This window comes from Aptenodytes forsteri, unplaced genomic scaffold (assembly GCF_000699145.1).
Source record: "Aptenodytes forsteri isolate BGI_AS27 unplaced genomic scaffold, ASM69914v1 Scaffold26, whole genome shotgun sequence".
Taxonomy (NCBI): Eukaryota; Metazoa; Chordata; class Aves; order Sphenisciformes; family Spheniscidae; genus Aptenodytes; species Aptenodytes forsteri.
In genome coordinates, this window is record NW_008794125.1 from 4,092,840 (window position 1) to 4,116,194 (window position 23,355).

The following is a 23,355-nucleotide window of genomic DNA, read 5'->3' on the forward strand; positions in this document are numbered from 1 at the left end:
TAAGAAGAAGAATATACAAAGCAAGTGATGCACGATGCAATTGCTCACTGCCTGCCAACCGATGCCCAGCCAGTCCCCGAGCAGGGGTCGCCGCCCCTGGCCCCCCTGTTGGGGGTGGCGACATTTCCTTTAATTTCCCCCCAGCTTATATACTGAGCATACGTCATACGGTATGGAATATCCCTTTGGCCAGTTTGGGTCATCTGTCCTGGCTGTGCCCCCTCCCAGCTTCTTGTGCACCTCCTCACTGGCAGAGTATGGGAAGCTGAAGTCCTTGACTTAGTATAAACACTGCTTAGCACCAACTAAAACATCAGTGTGTTATCACATTATTCTCATGCTAAATCCAAAACACAGCACTGTGGCAGCTACTAGGAAGAAAATTAACTCTATCCCAGCAGAAACCAGGACAGAAAGTAACAATGTCTGAACTTTTATTTGGGTTCCGATAAATATGCAAGTTTTCAGCTTTGTACTTAGCAACAGTGACATCTTGTGGCTAATATGAAAATCCCATCTCTGTTTCAATACTGAGAAGTAAGTAAAAAAAAAAAGGCAATTTTATCAAAACAGTCAAATCCCATTATGTAAATAAGTGTTTCCAAGACCTTCAGTGTTACCCTCTAAATGAAGACAAAGAACCTGGTAGAGAGAAATAGAACTCCTTGATCAGACTTGAGCTTATTTAATCCTATTTTAGCTTTGGCAGTGCAGGGCAGTGGGTACCAGATACCTCAGACACAGGTGTATGGCACTGTCCCAGAAGCAAATCTGCTGTTAGTCCTCGTAAAGGTTTATCTTCATGTTTAATGTTGAAGGGATGAGTTTGATCCTTAAGGCAACAGGTTTTAGGCATCAGGGTATAAAGATTCAGTTCCACTTTGAACACTCCGTTAATTTCCTTGAGCATTCAGCTTTGGCAACACACTCTGACAATGAGTCTTATCATTATGTATAACTGTTTTGTTTAGAAAAATCTTAACGTTTTGGATTGGTGGGAGGTGAGATGTCCTCCTGCTTTTCTATTAATTTTCATTGCACATTCCTGTGTCCTTTGTTCTGAGAACTGAACTTAGTTCTCTGTGCCATCTATTGGTATTTATTTTGACTCTCCTTTTTATTTCCTTAAAATTAAGCAGCCTTAGTGTTATTTCTCTGGTTTTCATACGAGAATTTTTGAGTCTTTTAACCAGCTCAATCTTCTGTCATTACCATCGATGTTCTCTTGGACCCTCTTACTTTTACAGTTTTCTTTTCATACAGACTGACTGCCCTTCATGCCACTGAAACAGGTGTGTCTTCGTTGCAAATTACAGGAAAAGTTCCTAGTAGGATATCACATGCCAGTAATTGTTTTACTCTGCCAGAGGGTCCTGACTTGTGGTAAATAAGGTTCACGAAGTATTTGTGGTGATGCTGAGGCTTTCTTTTCCTGCTAACAAAGGAAAAAATGGCAGTGAGTATTTTTTGTGCTGACATAGTTTCTTCATCAAAATACAGTCTCTTTCCCGTTGTATTGCTTCCAAAATATGAATGTTAATAATGCATTTACAGCAAGTTTAATTGTCCAAATATTTCTATGCTAGCTACATTATAAAATTTTTTAAAGCTGTTTTGTTGGTATTAATGAGTTGTTTTTTCTTGCTCAATAGACTATCCCCTCAACTTCTTTGACTTTTATTTTGGTGAAAAATGGTAAATGATATGATTACATTCTAATGCTGCCCAGCGTCAAATGATTGTGAAAATTATTGTCTGATGAATTCTACCATGCCATTAATTAAGATCGGTATTAGCAAAACAAACTTAAGGATTCATTACATTTACTGATACTGGTTTCTGTAGAGGTTACGGAACTACAAGGAGAATGTTGACTATAATGTTTCATCTAATAGAACTGGTTCTCGGAACATAAAACAATCAATAAAAAATGAGGAGATACTACGGTGAAGTGCTTTTCTCCCATTAATAATGATTATAGCTGCTGTTTTTGTGGCACTTGGCACAGTTGATGTGTACTAATTTGTTTGAGCGTGCCTCTCAGGGAAGATCAGGGAGAGGATCAACTAGTTTGAGTGTACTTACCAGGCTTAGGTATGCGATAAGTAGCAGCAGTTTGGGTACGGACAGAAAGAAAAATTGAGGTACCTTAAGCTACTCTGCTGGGAAAAAGGAAGAGGGGAGGAATTAACAAATAACTGTAGGTGTGCCGGTGGTGGCAGAGAGATTGGGAGGGATACGTGTATTGAGAACTGCATCCTAATACATCTGCATTATGCCTGGATCACAACACAAATACCTGTATTCCTTTAAAAACGTGACTGTTGGTGCTACTTCCCTTTTGTCTTAATTTCACATTGTAAGTAAGGTTATGAATCGCGCCTGTATCTCAGAGAGGTGGGTTGAGGATAAGCACGTTAAAACTTGTGAGGAACTTCTAAGGCTGGGCCTCTAACATGAATTGTGATACATTGTCCTTCTGTCCCCTCTTCTGTTGGAGTCTTGCTGATGGCACTGAATTTCAGATGGAAGAAGAGAAATAATTTGAAAATTTTCCTGCCTCCCTAAAGGAATAAATGCCAAGTGCAGAGCTACTGATTAAAAACATCTCTGAGGAGCCTAACAGGAGCTAATCCTTAGGTTATATTTAACTAACTTCTAATCCCTTTCACTGGAAAGTGCATTGAGAGGTAAAAGTTTCTTTTATTTGCCATAGGTTACCTAGTTCTTCATAGAGTTATCCTTTCGCTTACTCCAAGTTAGCACTTTCTTTTTTCTGTCTTGAAAGTCGACAAACAATTATGCTTTATTAAGAACACCATTGTAGTACTTAAAAAGTACTTATTGCCAAGAATAAAACAAAATTTCAAAGTTTATTTACTGTGGAGGCACTAGTTAAATAGTTTCTCTCTTTACCTGCACCTCTATGGCATAGCATGAGATCTCTTGGCTGGTAGTGATAATAAAGGTATTATTTTCTCCCGTTAAGCAAAATGATGTGCTCCTAAAGTAATTCGCTGCAGTGCAAATTACAACTGCTCTTTTTGTCGTGACAGGACCGTCATCATCTTGTGTCAGTGGTTACCACTCTAACAGCTTATTGGTTCTCAGTGCTGTCAAGTGGAAGTAGAAGAAGAAAGAGAGGAGCATTTTTTTTCTTTAGCTGGTGCCAAGGCCTTTGACGTTTACATATCGTATTCTCTATTGTATGTAGAAAATAAGTTGGTGATTATTGGAATTATTTTTATATCATAGAATAATTTGCTATTGAGTGAAACATGAAAGCTACTTGGAACATTAAAACGCATTTCTTGTAGGCTGATTTATCTATTATGCAGTTTCTGTGAGATGTTTTAAAGTGTCGCTTCAAGTCTACGTTATGTGTCTACATAATTAATGTAGATAAAGAAGAAAATAGAAAGGGAAAGTTGCTTTAAGTGAGAGAGTTAAGCAGTGAAATGATCATTGAATTGCAGTCTGAGACCTTGGGGGGGCGAGGGAAGGGTATTGGGTTATAATAGATACAGGTAAAGAACTGTTTTAGTGCAATTGTTTGTGTTTTTCATCAGCATCTCCCATGTGGGTCGTGATTCCAGTACACAGTCTTGTAATCTCCTGCAGTGGCAATGATTCAGCTTAAAAATCAATAGGCCATGAGGTGTTTCAAGTTCTCATTATTGTAATGTGTCAACATCACTTCAGTGACCCCAGAGCCCTATGTTGGCTGATTTGTTCTCTGATTTATTGTGCAATCTTGTAGGGCAAACTATAATTTCACTTGCAACCAGAAACTCTACTTTTATGGTTTGTGTCCCAGTCTCCAGTCATTAGGATGTTCAAAGATAATCAATACCTGTGTTTGGTACTGAAGGTTGAATGAAGTTGTCAAGCAGCTAAATTACAAAGAATACAAACAAAAGAACATTGTTATGGCTGAGCAGACCAGGAAATGTTTTTATTTAAATTTTCATTCCCCATCAACTCAACAAATGTTTTTATTGCTTAGCACTGTCATAATTTATATTCCCCTATATGCCTAGAAGTTTCAGATCTTAAATCTTGTAGTTGTAATTACTTACTGTACCACTTTGTCTTTAGGTTATCTGTGTTCATTTATGATTCTGTTATCTTCTCTATATCTGTCCAAATTTAATAACATCATGAACAGGAAACTAATTATTTTAATTGCTCAAACTTAATAAACTTATTGTGGCTTTAATGCATAACAGGTAAAGCAGCATTGTTAATTTCGCAGTCCTCCTCTTCCACCCCTCCTAATTTTGATGTTTCTTTACATGATCAAAGTGCTGCAAGTGATAACAATGTAGTCTATATCAGTTTATCCTGGGCAATATCATACCTATCGATGTGTTTAGAATGTCTCAAATAAAACTGAGGGATCTTAGCATAACCAAAAGCTCTTAGGACTTTGACTGCATTGACATGTACACCTCACACGCTCAACTGCTAATCAGAGCTTAGTGCAACAATCTTGAAGCCAAATATCTAAAATTTCACAAAGTGATACCCATTTAACTTTAATTCTTCATTTTTTATTAAACAGAGTTTTATCTCCAAGAGGTATTGGTATGTTTTGGGGGACTATTATTGTATTATTACCTATTTAAAAAAAAAACCAAACAAACAAACCAAACCAAAAACCCGAGTGCCTATAGTATAAACAGTAATTATTACAGAGCAAGCATGTAATGTTCTGGAAAAAATGCTTTTTCAACATTTTCTTTCCAGTCTGTATGAGTCGTTCCTTGACCATTGTAAAGCTGCGTGACAAAGTACATTTGGCAATAATTTCCTGCATTTAACTTAAAGGAATGTAAAAGCCTATAAGATGAATGCACTGCCGAATAAGAGAAGTGCAGGGTTTCTGAGGTAAATTTAGTATTATCGTATATTTTGAAATGGAGCTCAAGATCACTGCTTTTATGACTCCTTCGAGGATGTCAGTTCTATCTTAGATACTTGAGCTGCTCATTGCTGTAGGGTCGTTTGCTCTATGGTTGCTCTGTTCTTACACTCTTCGCAAGGTAGACGCTGTTGGCTCCACCTAGAGAAAGGATAAATGGGTTCCTGGTCCACCCCAGAGTGTTAATTCTTGTGTTTTGGGAGGTATTATTTAATGAATCTCACCAACATTTAGTCTCCAAAAAATTGTAATCCTTGAAGGCCTGCAGCAGAAACACTTGCATTTCTGCATCTGGACATCACTTTTTTGATTCAGTCTGAATGCTAAAGCATGTTAGCAGATTGTCAATTAAGTGACAAATATCCAGCGTCTGGAAATGCACAAAGTAGGAGGAAGCAGACCATCTGTATATTTTATGTTTCTTGAAAAACTGATGACTGGGCAGTATTTTTCCAGTATTCATAATAGATTTAATATTTTCCTCCTTCTGAAATACTTATTTCAGTAGAATTTTCAACTTAACAATTGAGAGCTCCCAGCTTACCTAATGAGAAAACATCAGGCAGCATATAAATGTATGTGAGCCTTAAATTAAATAAATCTGAAATTAGGCAGTTTTTAAAAGTTATATGAAACAATAAGTTCCATATTCACCACCAAATCTAATACAAATAAGAGAATATTCAGAATTCGAAACAAAATGGGAAAAACTAATGTCTCAGATTCAAGGTCAGAAATTTTCTAAGTAATTTTCATAGTTGAGTAATAGCAATTTTGCAGTTAGATTAACAAATGTTTATTATTTTATTGGGGGGATTAGAAAGTTAATAGTTCTCGAGAATCTTCATTTTTTTGTCCTCTGTTTTCTCACCCAAGCCACCAGTTTTAATTATAGTCTCTGAAACTCATTTTTTCTTAAGCTGTGCCCATGTAATCTGGGGGCACACTACAAAAATCATTAACAGTTTTTAAAATCTCGCTTGCAAAATTATTAATTTGTAGGTACTATTATTATTCAGTAGGCTATTATTATTCAGTCTCTCTAGGAAAGGTTGACGTCATTAGTGAACATAGTGCATGTACAAATTCATGTGTGTGCTTCACAAATACTGAAAAATAGGCATGCTTGACTACAGTAGGAAATTGTGCACAGATTTCAGATGCTTCCTGAAAATCAGTAGTAGTAGCCCTAGTTCACTGTGGAAAGAGTTTTTTTAAAATGAAAGTGTCTCATAATCACTTACCAAGCTGATCTATTTAAAGACTTTTCCATGAAATTAAAATAATTGTCATGGGGATGGTACAGCTTTAAAAAGTTAACATCTATGGCCTTATATATCGCAAAAAGATATGGCTCTTTTCTGCATGAGAATTTGACCTATATAACAGAATAATCTGGCATAATGCCGAGAAGGGAGACGAGGGAGAAGGTGGGCTGTAGCAAACCTTTCAAGTGTTGCAGAGGCCATGAAAATCTGTGGAGCTGCTGGAAGGTAGATAACCTGTGCAAATTAATTTGTCTACTGTACATCCTGTGATGTATAATTCATTTTACACTGTAAGTGTCCCACATTCTGGAGGCCAGGACTGTTTTAAAGTATGTCGTCTAAGCCGCGCATATGTCCCTTGAAATGCTTATTTAAAAATAAAATGTCATAAATACATGGCAAACTTGCAAGAAGGTTCTCTTCATTGTTGTTATTTTTTGAAAAACTTCCTCATCCTCAGTATAGTTTTTAATGTTTAAAGAAAAATCCTTTGTAGTTTGGCCTTTTATTTTTTTTCCCTTTTGCTGAATACACATTGCACCATCACCCAGGGATTTCTAGAGTATACAAAATACCAGAGAGTTAGTTATTTTAGCTCCCTCTGAATACTTTTGGAAAGTAGAGGCAAATGTTGCATTGCTACAGAGATCCCCCTCTGCTTTTTTCCACCTGTCAGTCAAATACCAAGGAGTACACACCAAGTATAACTAGCATTGCCCAAATTCTGCACAGGGTAACCTTGTTGACTGGCTTAAGTCATGTGAGGATAAGCTTTTGGCTTTGGTGGTCGCTGACAGCTATCGCAAGACTGGTTGAGGAACAGTGCTTTTCAACTAATAATGGAGTTTACAAAATTAATAAGGCCTAATTGGACGATGTAAAGCTTAACCCTTAATCAGGCACTGTACTTGGCTGTAACATGCTAGATAGGAAGTGAAACCCACAGATAACTAATGGAAATGGCAATTGCCGCAGAAAGACAATCGTCTGACATAGTTGTGTTACCCCCGTTGCGTCTGATGCTTGCCATCTGAGAGCACAGACAGCTGATAGATTGCCAAGCGTGGTGGTAATGTAAATGCAAATGAGATGACTGAACACAGACCTAAGCAGCCATTGCTCCTTTTTTTTTTTTTGTCTAGTTTATCAATTTCTGAATTATAACCACTGCATAGCAGAAAACAGAGAAAAGAAATTATTTTTCATCACTATTTGCTCAGTCATTTCAGTTATATGTATGCTGTCGTTATAATTGGTATCCTGTTAACTGTTTTTGATACAAGAAGCATGATTATTTCATATTCCATCACAAAGCAGACTTCATCTTAATTTGATTAGTATATTCAAATAAAAGGTACAGCACAGTTCAGCAAAATTCTGGACAGTTTAATTAATTTAATGTATTTTCTTTTATTTGGAAATTCCACTGAGATGGAAATTTCACTGGGATGAGATTTTGAGTTGTATGTATTTCCACCGAGTTATGGAAGGCAGCTAGTCAGACCACCTTCTGCTAGCATTTTGTCATACTCTGCTGTGATTAGATGAGGAAAACAGAGACTCAAGTGTTGGACCCATGAGTGTTGGTATTGTTGCTAGTGAGTTGTCCAAGCACAGTGTTAAGGAGCTCTGGGGGGCGGGGGGGGGAAGCAGCTTTTTGCCTTTTTTTTTTTTTAAAAAACTTTGAGAATCACTGTAGTTCCAACTGGATATATTGTTTTAACTGTGCACTATTAAATACCTGCTGGTCCTGCCACTATAGGTAGCTGCAGCAATACCTGTATCCTTCTTAGTCACCTTTTGGGGGGTTATGAAGCTCAGTGTTTTCAAAGCACTTTGAAAAGTGCTCTCGCAAAAGGATGTGTGTGTAAAATACTGCTGTTCCTGCTGAAGCTTGGACAAACTATAAACCTCTGTGGCTGCAGAAAATTACTGAGTGCTGCATAAGCTGTTCAAGTGCTGCTTTACCAAATCAAAGATACTGTGCTCAAGCGCTATAAAAAAGAGAACTCCCATGGTGAGAGACAGCTTGCTACAATGGCATTCAATTCAAGGTCATACATAACGTCAGTCACGGTAGGGAAAAAAGGCAAATTAAGCACTTTTAGCAGTGAAAATACATTGAGAAATAACATTAAGGGTGTGAAGACACTGGAAAGGAAAACAGTAAAATCCGTGTAGCAGAACAGTTGTGTAAGCAATGTTATAGAAATGGCCATCAGTATACTAAGTCACTTACATTTTGTGTATCACTAACTGAAAACACTTTCCTTAGGTGATCTTGCTTTTGCATGGCTTTGCGGCATCTCACTTTTGTTATTACAGCTCTTACCTAGACAGAAATTTTTTTTATAAATTGTTGTGAAATGAATGCGAAGGCCGTTAGCGGTCACAGCACTGATTTGATGATGGGAGGTGTTTGGTTTTTTCTTGGGGCAACCAACGTTTGGAATTTTTGACAGACAAAGTTTATGTGTATGAGATTTCTTAAATAAGACTCACAACCTTTATACCAAAATACTCTATGTTCATACCAATTATATTTATCCTGTATTGATTCTTTAATAGTACAATTGATACAGTTTGAAATTGTAAATGGTATCTCCTTTGCCTATTACTGAGGAAATGTTTGTGTCTGAAAAAAAAAAATGGGTTGAGATAATTTTGTCATTGTCATTGGATACCGAAGCCTGAAGAAAATATTGAAGGTTTTAAGCTTTAACTCTTATATGATGTTAAATAGTAAATATCATTGAGCGATTTTCAGCACAAAGTAATGTTGATCAAGGGATAGGCACAGTGAAATTGCTGCTTTTTATTGCATAAAATCTTGGTAAATTAGTAAGGCATGTGCCAGTAAAGAAATACATGCCATTTCAAGCTCCTGCAATTAAGCAGAGATTAGAAAGATGTCTGATTATGATGTGCCTGTCCGTCAGCGTAGACTTGTTGTGTAGTTTCAAGTCTGATTCCGTGTTGATTTTAATTTCGCACTGAACAAGTGCTATTTGTTACTACAGTAGCCTGAAGCCCACCAAGCCACCACGCAGCACAGGAGGGTAGGAAGGAACCCTTCTCCCCAAGCAACTGGGCTCATGACTCAAGATCACGGTGTGAGTTGACACTTGTGAGAAACCATACTCTGTGGCTTCTGTCCAGGTTCGGTTCCTTTGCCTATAGGTATATGACTTGGTGCTATTCTGAGCTACTTTGTTTCTGTCGGCTCATTTTGGAGAGTTTGAAGTCAAACCATGCTGTCCTAGTGAAACAGGTGGAGATGCACGGATAATAATCCTGCAGGCCCACATAGGTACTAGTATGGGGTATTCAGAAAGGTACTTAGAAGTGTATCTCCTGTTGAGAAGATTGATCCTTGGGTACTGCTTGTTTGGATGTTTTTTCTGCTCACTCCTGAACTCTTAAACTCTTCCAGTGTATAAGCATGTTAAAGTAAATTAATGAGGTGAAATTTAGGTGGGATTTGTTATTCTCCTCTTTCTCTGGGTTGTGATATTATCATAAATAATGAAATAGTGGTTTGTGTGCAGTAATTGTGTTCAGTGAAAGTGGAATCTGGAAGCATTACGAAGTTTAGCAGAGGGGCGTATGTTTCAGGGTGGGAATTGAAAGTTTCCTTTTTGACAGGTTTCCTTGAAACTAGATTCACACTGGCATCCAGATTTTCCTAGAAAAGAGGCTGCCAGAATGCCGCAGTCGGGGCTCGTGCTCATTCTGAGCACTTCAGTAAGTTGGCAGAGAAGGAAAGGCAGGTAGCCTGGAGGTGCACGTCTCTTGCCAGGCAGTGAACTATATGGTAGTGCTGCAGGACCAGACTGAGCATGAACGGGGCTTCTGATCTTGACAATCCCACATACTCAATGTAAGTACTAATCTAAACTTGAGGTTCACCTTTGTAATATTACAGTTGTTTTGCTGTAATGTGCTTTGTCCTGATCTATCATCTTTGCCGGCCAGATACCTACAGCAAATGCAGAGCTGTCTCTGAGATGAGAAAGCTCAGATTTTAATTTCTTCTTGTTACATCCTAATTCCTGGTTGCCTGTCGTTAGTTACTCTTAAACTTCTTCTAGTCACACTGTATGCCTTCCTGTTGACTGAGCTCTGAATTAACTTTTCCTGCTCCTGCACGTCTTAATTCTCTCTTGTGCACTTAACATCAGAAGAAACACCTCCTCCTTTCTCTTCCACCCAATGTTCCCATCACCTCCTGGAGTTAATAGAATTAAATTCTAGTATTAGCATTCAATTGGTGATTTTGGAGCCTTGCAACATCACCTGCTCTGCATGAAGCAGTAGTTTTTGTAGTGAGGTTTGAATGTGGGATGTTTTCAACAGAATTCACAGGGTTTGAAATCTATTGCACTTTAAGAGGTATTTTACATCTCCAGGAGTGAAGTGCTGCTTTCATTGAAGGTTTTCACCCTGGGATGTCCATATGCTCTTTTTTCCATAGTGCCTTACAGTGTCAGTTAAACATCTCAAGGTACAGGAAACAGGGCAACAAAATTTTAAAAGAAAGCCTGACTTGGAAAACAGGTGTCAATACAATAAATTACATGGCTACACAGCGAAGGCATTTGTAACACTGTTGAATAAACACATTGGTTACTTGTTTGAATCACTTGCAGGAAGCATCCTAGTAGAACCGAAGTATTAGTTGGAAACAGTGGTCTGATACGAGCGGATTCAGGGGTGCAGTCTGGGAAAAACAAGAACCAATGCAACTACGGGGGAATGGCTCTGTAGTTTAGATCTTTTCCTCTCTAGCACCAGGTATGTGAGTTGTCTTTTCTCTCAAAATTTCCAGGCAATTATATTTCAAAAGAAATTGAGCAGATGCTTAAATATTTGACATGGCACTTCCCATTCTGCCTCAGCAGGTACTTATTGTTCTTTTGGCACTGCTCTAAGGAACATGTGATGCCTTTAAAATGCTGTGGTAAGCAGGAATCTTGGATGTAAGATATTACTGTTGTTGAAGTATCATTTCTGATTCGCTTGTTTGATATGTAGAAACATATGGCTAGCTACAGGAATGGGCTAAATAGATACAAATGAAAATGTGTCATTTTGGCCAGAACTCACAGAACAGAAGAGATGAAGGCAAAAGCTAGTATGTTTTCATGATAATACTTGTATTGATAGAATTCACATATATAAATCACTGTTGAAAAAGCAGTTTATTTCAGGGGATGCATACGTTAACAGCTGTGATATTAAATGTGTGAAACACATGAATCTAACCAGCCAGGTCCCATTTAAACAGTTGTATCTTCCTTTCCAAGACCTGCAAAGCTTCCCGTCTCAGTTTCTGTATGACAGATAAATTGAGCAGATTAAAACCAGGAATAAAAAGTTAGCAACATTTACCACAGGCCTACAGTATTTGGACTGCCACTAGAAATGGAACTGAGATGTCTTAGGTTATTTTGTCACTTTAAGGCTTGATTATAAGTACTGAATATCTTTCAAAAATTTTATCTTGGATTTCTGATGGAAGCTAGGGGATGGATATACAGGTTACTGGGTAAGACTGCGTTATCTAAGAGAGAAGTTTTCTGGCATTAGACTGAAAATTCTGAGTTCTTTGCCAATGTGGATGACTTTGCCCATGTCCACTATTATGACTGATTATATCAATATATAATCTCTTATAAATTGCCTCACGTTAGAAGATCACCATGGCTTTTTATTTGTCAGGTAATTTCTAATCTAGGTGCTCCAACCTTTCAGGATTGAACAAGCACTGACACTGTAAGATACTGCTTCCACCTATTCCAAGTCCTTCCCAAATAAGTCTAGAAGAGTCCTTTGCAATATATAACACCTTTCATTTATTTCAGAGACAACTAAAAGGAAAACTAGGAAAATTCTTTTTGAGTAAAGAAAAAGAGTGAAGTGTCTTTGGTGTTATTTTTTTTCTACATAAATAGGAGTTTCACATTTCATGAAGGTGAATTATATAGCAAAGGTGAATTATATAGCAAAGGTGAATTATATAGCAAAGAAGTCTGTGCTTAACTTTATCACTTTATCTGCTTTTGGTTTAGCAGGTCTTTAGGAGGAAACATTATTTCATCTACATTCATATTACCTCTTTTTTCCCCCTCCTTGAAAAAAACAAAAAATAAAGACCTATTTTCCCAGTCTTTAGAATGTGAAGACATTGTTATTGTGCTCCTCTGTTCTACCCTGTTGCTTTCAACTTCCTATTTAATAAGATACAAGACATCCCTCATAAATTCTGTATCATCAGCGTAATGTTGCTTTGATGATAAATTGCATGTTAAGTTGGCATTGGCATGAAAGGACAGTGTGGGGCTCAGGAGAGATTTTTATTTTTATTTTATTTTTGCTTTAAGTGTTCTAAATTTAATTATATTTAGCAACTGAGAAAGACAGTTGATAATCTAAATACTTGCCATTTGTTCAGGATTTCCAGGATGCTTGATAAATTTTTATGTTGATAAATTGACAAGATTATATATCTCAGTGTCACCTGCAAAGTTGATAAATGACATCAAAAGTAGGAGTTTGCATCATATAGTTATGTTTTGGGTGTGGAAGATTAAAGATATTATTCAAATGATTTAGTTGAATTTAACTGATTGCTCTGGTTCTCAACTCCTCTCCAGATAGGGTCTCACCGCTGTCCCCCTAGATGATGGCTAAGAGATTGAAGAAACAAGGTTGACTTCCCACACAGACTGTAAATGCCCAGCTGTGTTCTCCATCTGTTTTAGGCAAGTAGTTCTATGACATTCACTTCAGGTTTATCAGGGTTTATAGACACAGTGCCTGCACTAGTGATTTGCCACATCCGTACAGCGAGACGTTACCAATTCACTTGGCTAGGATGGTTTTTTTCCCCATTCTCCCTCTGCCACTTTTCCAGAGGGCAAAAAGTCCCTCTCTGTGACAGTGTTTGTCATCACCTCTGCATAGCTCTGAATCAAACATGGTATTTCAGTGAGTGATTACTAATGCTTTGTGTTTTGGATGATTCAGATATATGCTGGACGTAGTGGGAGAGACTCTTTCTATGTAAATCTCAACAGAAACTGAGTATTTGATCAGAAGACTAATAGTGACCCAAAGGAGGCAAACTTCAGCTCTTTTGTTGTGGTCCTCCTTGACCATGTTGGTTTGGAACCAGAGCTGTCCTGGATGCCATATGGCACAGTTCTGCATCTCTTGATGTTGAAATCTATAGAGAGCTCTTGATCTGATAGTTTGAACATGAGGTGTTCTGCCCTTTGGCCATGGGTGTCCTGCAGCTGGTGACTTCTCCTCCTCACTCTCCCCGTTCCACCTGGGATTGGATCTCAATGTCCTCCCTGCAGTTGAAGAACCAATTATTTTGACAGCACCCCTCTCTCTCCTCAGGCTTGCCCCTCTGGGGTGCAAGAGTGAATCTCTGAGGAAAACAAAAGATCCACTTCTGGAACAGACTATACCTAGCAATCAGTTATTGTGACCCTTTTCACGTGATACTGAATAAAAGGGTAAACAGTAAGACTTTAGCCATATAGCTTACTCTCACTTACAGCTGATAGTGGGTCTAATTACTTGGAAGCTCATTTCAAACCTATGAAATTATTTTAAGTAGCTTTCATTTCATTTCCTGCAGGTATTTATATATACACTGTCATTCTGGTGGCTGTCAACCTTGAGAGCAATACAGTTATGCTGTTATGGCTTTCCCTTCCATGGAATAATGAGGATCTCAACAGCAATAATGACCCTGGGCACAAAGTGTAATGTAGACACCCCCAACCTCCTTTTTGTTGCAACACGACCTTCCATGGATTTTTGTTTTTAAATATATATATATAATCCTCTCTAAATACATATACTTTATGTATGATCCTGTATTGTGTAATACATTTATTACCCTCTAAAAGCTCTCTCACAATTGTATTGTTCGTCTCTAATATAACTCTTGCTGTCTCTTCTTGCCCATCTTGATATTTTTATGCTTTTCATCCCTTTTCTTGATAGTCTGTATTTATACCCCTTCCACACAAGCAAATTCCATCTCTTTTTCTTCCTTTCTTACATGCTAGTTCTTTCTTCAAGTTGCTATCTTTTTGCAGTGTAGTACAGAACAATCAAACCACCAAACTTTGTACTTTTTGAAGCAGGGGTGTTTGAACATATGAAAACCCACAAAAGAAAGGCAGATCAGTAGTTCTGGCATTCTTCAAAATTACTCTTTCATTTGAAAGGAATAGAGAAACTATGGGTGGGCAAACCAAAAGTTGTAGTGTCTATTTAAGAATAACGAGGCTGTGAATGGTGGCAAGAAGTGTATCGGTAATGATTAGATGTGGTGAAGGCAGGTATGTCCATTTAAAGGAAAAAAATGTGCTTTAAGTATAGTCTTATATTTGATAATTGGGCTACAGTTCTCATGCATCCAGGGGATTCTCAGGAACCCCAGAGGTCTGAGCATCTGCTCGCTGGATGTGAAGCTCCAGTAGGCACCAGCCTTGGCTGGGTGAGCTGCAGTAAGCCTGAATGTGCCAGCTGAAGTTTAGAATTCAAGCTTTTGTCCTACAGTCCACTTACTGCTTCCTGTTCAGTGCTTGTGACCAGCATGTTAAGTGCTTCTATTATTTTTCCACTAGAAGCAAGTGATGTTAATAGAGTGCGAGTAGCCTGATGGCATCCCTGGAAGAGTTTTCAGTAGATGGTAAACTGAAATCCATGCATGGAGTACTGGCTATACGGAGCATTAAAATGGGCTTTATTGGAAGCTTACGAAAGATTTTAAGTGAATATATTAATCAGTTATGCATTGCAGGTTTTGCTTAAGTCTCGTTCTTTCTCAAGACTCTATAGTGTGTATAATGTGATTGTTTTTCCTGGAGTCTTAGGAAAGCTATCACATATACTTAATACTATAAATGTAATGGGCTGCATTCTTCATTCTAATTGGTGAAGCATGTGCATTCTTAACGGCAGATAATTGTTTTCGACACAATGCATTCCTAACTGGGAAAGCCACTTCTGCCCAGCCACGGTGCCTTTCTTCTTCAAGAACATTAGTAGTAGTAGTCTGGGGGATTTATAATAGCAATAGCACCTCCCAAACCAAACCGTATGGCTCTTAATAGCTATTACTTTTCCTTACAAAGTGTTTCTCTCCCCAGGCTCCCTTTTGCCCCAGGACAATTAGTTAACAAAGAAGTCGTTAACTATTGATAATGATCAGTTTGTCAGGGATTATTGTGCAATGATGCCATATTCTCTAGTAATTAGATAAACCCACCTTAATTGTAGATAGAGTCAAAGGCGCTTTCTTGGAGGATCAGGCAGGCTCGGCTCGTCATAAGCCTAACTGAGCAGCAGCTTTGCAAAAGCAGAGTAAATGATGGAGGGAAATAAGAAATATTTATTATCATATTTTCAGAAATATCCAAGATTTGACAGGTTTATAATTTTCAGAGATAGCTGCCCATAAGGAAAAGAAATTAATCCAGTCACAGTTTTTTAAGAAAGCAGGGGTCCTTACTGGTCCTTTCTGATACCCTTTCCTAGAATAACAGGAAAGAAGAAACACACACACACAGAGACGTATAAATGTATACACCTCAAGATTGTGCCTGTATTTGGGTCAAAAAGACTTCACTGTACCTGCTCATGAAAAATCTCAGAATTTTTTTTTTCTAGTTTATGGTGCATCCCAGAAGAGATGCATAATCTCTTCAGAGAGGTGTGTAGTGTTGTTGATGCTTAAGAACTGAAATTGTTGTATCCATATCAAGTTTTACTTTCACAGACAGAAAGCTACTTCACAATAAATTAGCTAAAATAATTTCCAGCCTCAGCAAAATGGATTACATTTGGCCAAGTACTGCATTCATGTAACGATCTGGGTAGTTTGAATCCACAAACAGGTTCAGGTCTGCTTGCACCTGCTTTTGAAACATGCTTTGTACTAAGAGCAGTTTATTCTTTTTCTGTAGAGCTGTGCACTTTAAAGCACACAAGGTCAAGTATCTCACTGTGGCACGTGTTACGTGATTTAAGGGAAACTGCAATTGAGGGCAGGGCTGGGGGAAAATGCAGAGGCTGCTGGGAATCCAATAGAGACTTCAGTACCATTTTGTGTTTTATGTGGGTGTTCTTCAAGTACAAGGATGATGGCTATTAATAAAAAAAATAAAATCAAACATGGGTAAAAAAAAGCAGGAAAGAAGTATGACTTCCGAGAGAAGCCCTTATATAATTGCTCTGTATTTGTTCTTACCAGAAGGTTGTTAAGAAGTTAAAATCATCACATACCAAGTCATGGCAATTATTTTCCCTAATGTTTTGTGATTTAGATCTGTGTGTAGAGCCAGCTATCACACTGACGTTTACTTTACAGGCATACAAAATTCATATACATTAACATATAAAAGTCAATTGGCTGCCATGTATGATTTATTCCTTTGAATCTTGTGCATTTTCTCCAGAGAGATTACAATACCTCTCTGGCTTGTTATTTTCCCTCTGCAATTTATCATGGGTAGTTTGAAGACTTTTAAAAAAACCCCAAGAAGTATATAGGAACCAAAGTAAAATCATACAGGTTTCAAGTTGATTAGGTGATACAAGCAAGGAACATTTCTTTTCCCTGCTCTTCCTTTATGTTGTGTTGTGCTGTGTTTTAAAGTTGACTCTTAGTGATGAACTGTCATCTTAGCTAATTTTAATATTAAATCTTTTCTTCCAGTTAATAAAAAAAAGTTTATAATTTTTACTTGTTTCTTCCAAAACAGTAGCTGTTACAATGCTACTTGTTAGAAGAATGCTTGCAAACCAATAAGCTGATCAATATGGTTGTTTTCTAGACTACATTGAAAGGAACCAGTTTGTTTACTATGCCCAGATCATGGAATATATGTTAAGCTTTAAGTATATATGACTAGTAGGCATGATTAATTTTATGATGGAGAAAGCCTTTTTCATAATGCTATTTCTTTTTGATGGAATTGGATCTCCATTTCCTAGAATGTTAGCTCTAGCTATGTATGCAGAATTTGGAGATGGGACCAACCATTTTTTTAAAAAGAAACAGAATATGAAGAGTATGAGCTCTGATTCTGGAAGACTTAGAAATTGTTTTCTACAGTTGTAAAAAAAAACCAAACCAAACAATATGCAGAAACAGAAAATTCTTTATAAGGCAGTACAGACCAAAGACCTAGCTTGCTTATTTTCAAATGAAAGTAAATCAGGAATAATAGGAGACATGATGAAGTAGGGTAGAACTCAGCCCAGGCACTGCAGGAATTGTATAGCCATATTTCAATAATGATTTTTGAGTGTTTTGAGACATCTTTGGTGTATCTTTAATTTTAAGGCAGTCTCTCTCCTATTCCTTATTTATTATGATGAATCGTGGCTTTTGAAGTTTCATACTGGCAGAAAAATTGAGTAAGTATGGAACATGTTGGTCCAATGATTTTCATTCATTCCACCAAACCCAGTGTTGTGGTTTAGTATTTACTTAGCGATAATATAAGTTTCTGAGCTTTCTAATATGTAACAAATTTTATACTATTTGTAGGTATTTAAGTGCAGTGTCTGAAATTAATTTATTTGAACATCTGAGCTGCACACACATAAAAAAACCCGAAACCCACAATAGATGGAAATGAAATGTATTTTCTATGAAGTCTCATAGTTCATAATTAAGTGATGTATTTCTGAGAATTAAAACTTATTGTTGTGGAAATTATCACTTAAATCTCTAATTTTACTGAATTCAGAGCACTTTCATTATTGTATTTAACACAGGACTAGCAATAAATGCTACCTTTCTTTAATAATTTAGGGTAATTATTTCCTTTGTCTGTAGTACTGCACTATTTTTTTATCATCATTTCTTCAAGTAGTTATCACAGTTTCTGTATGCATACAGAAAATGAAAAAATGATCTTTGTCATTCAAAGTAAAATTGTATTAAATAAGGTCTATTTGTTGTTCAAGTGACAGTATCTTTTCAGAATGAGCAGATGTTGTTTGAACTGTGTGGTCTGCCTCATTCTATGATGAAGACAGTAAGAGGTGAAAAGTGCTGAATAGAAATCACAAAGTTCTCAATCAATTTAAATGAATGTGAGAAAATGAAAACATCGCACCAGAGCTCTAATTTGTTTAAAGAAATTCAACAAAATGTTAAAGGAACTTGTGCTGTGAAAAGGAAATGTGCCTGTCATTCACTGCAAGTTACATTTTCAGACTGATTCATCATTTAACAGATTGTCTTTTACATTAATCTACAGAGAGAGAGCAGATTAATGTGTATTTAAATACTTACACCACGTTGTAGAATTTATTAAGTCGTTACTGCAACTGTGTATTTTATTGAAAAAGAAAAATCTTGAGGATTAATGTTTTTATATATAGAATTATAAAATTCAGTTAGTTTCTGTTTTTCATATATTGCTTGGTTCCAAGTATACTGTACAAATTTCTGTCTTCTGAAGAAGTGATTCTGCAGTAACTCAGCATGTGGTACTCTGATCACGTCCCGCTGAAATACATTCATGGAAACCATGTCCTTAAACAAATACAAAAAGAATAAACAAACAGGAAAATGACTGCACCCTGGTTAGGTGGGAGGGCTGTGATTTAATGTGCTTACATGAAATTCTTCCTGGGCTTCATTCAGTTTTAATACTAATCTGTCATAAAATCTAAAGAGTTTTAGACTGTTTTCAGCAGTATTTGCCATCAAGTAAAGTATGAGGTTGAGTGGATATTTTATTATAAATGGAAAATTATTTTAACATAACATTGCAGTTGAGTAGTTGCCACTTGATAAATTTATGCAAGAACTCTTGGCAGGCCATTTTAGAGTGGAATTCATCCTTTCAGCAGCAAACTGCTGAAAGAGATACAGGGTTACTTGCATTACTTTGTGAAACGTAAGATGGGAAGAAGCTATCTGTTAACATTTTAACAAGATAAAACCCCGAGTGCCCCCCACTAATTTATTGGGATCCTTGCATATGTTAACGCTCATGTGGGGAATCCGATCAGGATGGCAAGTCTCTGTCCAGTTGGTGAGTCTCCTTTACAAGTGGCCTGGTGACAGCGTCTTCACCTGGATGGGGTGAGACTCCCTCCTTGATTGTTTTGCTGAGTTCCTGTAGTCCAGGTGGCCAGGGGGAGAGGGAGGGAGTGCACGTGGGCACAGCCCTGACACCTAACTACACCACAGTTATAAGGCAAACCTGGATTTCATCCCCATCTCAAAACTGTAACTTTAATTCACTGGATCTGGCCATTTATTCCTGCATTAAATGCTGCTTTTAAAGTTTTAAGGTCAGAAAGTGAGAAAAAAAGTGCGGATTGTACAGAGCCAGGAAGAGCGTTGCTGTAGCGAAAACCTTAAGGCATGCTAACTTTTAGGTACAAAACATAAATTCTTTATAGATCCCTGTCTTGGTCAGAATGTTTTCCATTGTAGAGTATTGTGTTTGTGTGCCGTCAGTGCCTGTGTTACTGATTTCTGTCAGCGTGAACTGGATTCCCAGTGAGCCTTTTTGTCCTTGTCTTAGGCACCCTTTGGTAAAGTCACTCTGGATTGTTTGTTTTGTTTTGTTTTAAAAGCCACGAAATACCATTTTACATGGTGACTTCCTCATTGTAAATGTAACAACTGCCCCTTCTTTTTTCACTCTGATATTAACTTTAAAAAGTGGTAACTTTAGGAAAAAAGAAAATGTAAACACAAGTTGAACTGATATACCAGGGTATTTTAAAGATGAGTTTCCTCTGGTGCTTTGTTCTATGATGTTGGCTCGTTAACTTATTGAAGGCACAGATAGGAAACAGGGAGGTAGTGCTCACCTGCTGCAAAATTAAAAGTGATTTCCCTGTATGCCTGACCAGTACCAGTTTAACACAGTTAAAACTGTGAAAAACACAGTTTAAAGAAAAAAAATTATAGTTGTTTGATTACAGGTTTCATTACATTTAAAAGATGCAGAAGGCTTAGATGATAATTCTCCCTCGCTTGACTTGAAATACCTGTGTCAATTTGAGGATATGTTCTAAGCAGCAGTTTCCTCTTGCTTGTTAAATTATTGTGGAAACTTGCTCATGTTTGCAGATCATTATTGGTCAGTTTTAGTGTAATAAAGAGCAGATTTCAGGGGGTCATGATCTAATAGAGGTTTTTTTGTGTTTATTCTTTTTTTGTATTTCAGCATATATGTAATATATAGTAGTCTTGTCTGTGGTTTCTGGAGGCAGCACCCTGCAATCTCTATTGCCATACATTGTCACGTATGACATCTATGACATCTGGCTGTATGTAAATCCGGTATTAGAACCTCTGGCCATAATTTCCAGCCTGACTATCAGTGTAGTTCTGAGCATTGATTCGTCACTGTCCTTTGATCTTCTGCTAGGTGATGCCCGTGATCTTTACTCAGCAGTTACGTGTGCCATGTAATCCAGTCACAGAACATATGTGGCTGGTGCAAGATGTGGCCGTATAGCAGCTGAGCTCTTCTTCCTTAGAAGCTTTCCTGCCCCTTTTGCCCTCTCTGGTACAGAACAGCTGATGGTAATTGCTATAAACATTAATTATGAACTGACTGGCAAGGGTGTAATCAAAAAAGAGATGGATTAGAACAGTGATCCACCATCTAGATTTTTAAACCAACTGACAAAACTGTACCTTTAATTAATGTGAGGGAATATAGTAGGAAGACTTCAGTGTCGAGGGCTCTAACTGTTAAATTCTGTACACACAGTAAGTGTTAAAATGCGATAGCTGGAAGACATGCGGACAAAAAAAAATTCAGTAATCATGATGAGATAAACAAAAGTCTGCACTGAATTAATGTTTCAATAAAATGCCGAAGTAACATATGTCTCAACCTGGCTAGAGTCCTAAAGTGGAAGTTAAAGACTTTAATTACGTGATGGATGGGTACTTCAGGAGAAAACTCAGAATTCACAATGACTGCAAGGTCATAAGTGCTGTCTGGTAAAGGGGAAAGGGAACTACAGTAGGAGTGAAATAAGAACCGACTACAGGTGACAGAGAAGGCCATCTGCACTGGAGAAGCAGTCAACAGCACACAGAAGCTCTGTTCTAACTGGTGTTATTACCTTGTAAGAAAATTTTAAGAGCTTCGTGCTTGGCTGTCTCACAAAAAATTATGCAAAATATCCAGCTGCTTCATGCAATGTTCAGGGACTATAAAAGTTTGGGGGTTTTTGCTAGTAAACCACATTGGGAAACCACAGAAAAGAACTTGTTCTAAAAAAGTAAAATCCCTACGCTGTTGATTGGTCACTGTTGCTGACACTAAACTTTCCAAGGCAGTTTATAATAATTAGAAATATATATAATGTTAAGCATTTCTGTTGAACCATTCTTGCCAAAGTAGTTGCCAGTTTTTATGTAAGAGTGGTAGCTTATGTATACGTAGCTGCGCATTTCTGTTTAGGTATCCCTATCACATGTTCTGAGGTTCTGATCCTACGCATGAAACCATATGAGAAAATTAACACGGCCAAATCCTGGTCATGTTCTCCTTAAGTGTATGTGAACTAGAATTTCATCTGTGGTTCTCTGTAAGAATTGGGTTCAATTATTATTATCATCCTCCTCATCTTTTTTTTTAGCTGTGGTGCTGTAGCCTGTGCTCTCACATAGGCAGACGATTTTTTTCTGCAAACTCTTTAGTTGATTGCAAGTTTATTTTAAATATTGCTTTCTATTTCCAGTAAGGTATTGATAGCAAAGCCTTTCTTTTTGTGCTTCTTGATTTTTAATATCTCAGTCTTTCTGTGGCTGGTAACTATGTAAGCCCTTTCTAGATATTGCTGTCCCATTCAGTTTTCTTCTATGGTAGCCTTTATGGCACGACTTGATATGGAAAGAAGAAAATACTATACTTTTCAAAATATTTTTCTTCTGTATCTTGTGGCAGGTCATTGAATATTTGTTGTTTGGAAAAAATTAAATGTCTGAGGTGAATTTACAGAATCTAGGTTAAATAATGATTACTTGTCCCAGTTTAAATTGTGTCCCAGATTTGAACGTTATGTTATATAGTCAAATCATATAAATTAATGGTGAATCTGTTTCATAGCTGATCTTTAGTTTCTCCTGAGATGATACCCTATTAAATTATTTTGATCTTCTACAGTTTCACATATTTCTGTCTTTGTTTTAAGAATTCTCTTTTGTTTCCAACGCCTATGGGCAAAAAACAGGTAGAAAGGTTACTTTGCTTAGGGAAGATACAGTTTTTCTGAATAATTTTGAGTACTTTGAAATATTTTAATGTTCATGGCAGTATAATATAGCTTATTAAGTAGGATTGGGAAATTGGAAATACTGCTTTCTGGGTCACCACTTCAAAAACGCCTACATGCAAAAGTAACTTGTGTTTTCCACAATTATCATCACTGTTACTCTCAAATAAAGGCTGAGATAAAAATGGGCCAAGGAGCCAAGCCACCATTCAGTATAATTCATCTAACTCAGGTATAGGAAGCATTGTCAGTGCAGTGTGTACCTGTTCTACAATATCAATTTGCAGGACTCTCATAAGCTTACATAAATAATGTATTGCCAAATAAAAGCACCCCTGCTCTGGAAAACATGACATCAATTTTAGTCATTTTCTGCATGTCAAGTATAATGCATTTTGTTAGGATAAACTTAACTAATAATTTTATTTTAGTGAGTCGTGTTGATAGACATTTCCCAGAAAGCTATTTAAGGTTAAGGTCATAAAGGTACGCAGTATCACTGTGTTGTTGAACCAGTTTGTAATGTACTACATCACATTTAGATAAACTTAAAGCAATAATATTCTAAGTAGCTGGGGATGCGGACAAAGGGAAGAAATAAGGTAGTGAAAAGGAGAGGTGAAAAGCAGCAGAGGAGTCGTATGAGACTATAAATTCTTCTTGTTTGTGTTCTGAACAAGCAGCAAGGGAAAGAGAGCAGAAAGTTTGTCTGAACCTTAAAAGCTGTTGAGAGCGGAGTCTGAAAGTTTCTCTGAACCTTAAAAGCTGTTGAGAGCGGAGGTGGCTTTGGAAGAGTTGAGCCACTACCTTTGGGTGCCATGTGGTTCCCCAAACAAGTAGAATGACAATACTCTTTCGGCACCC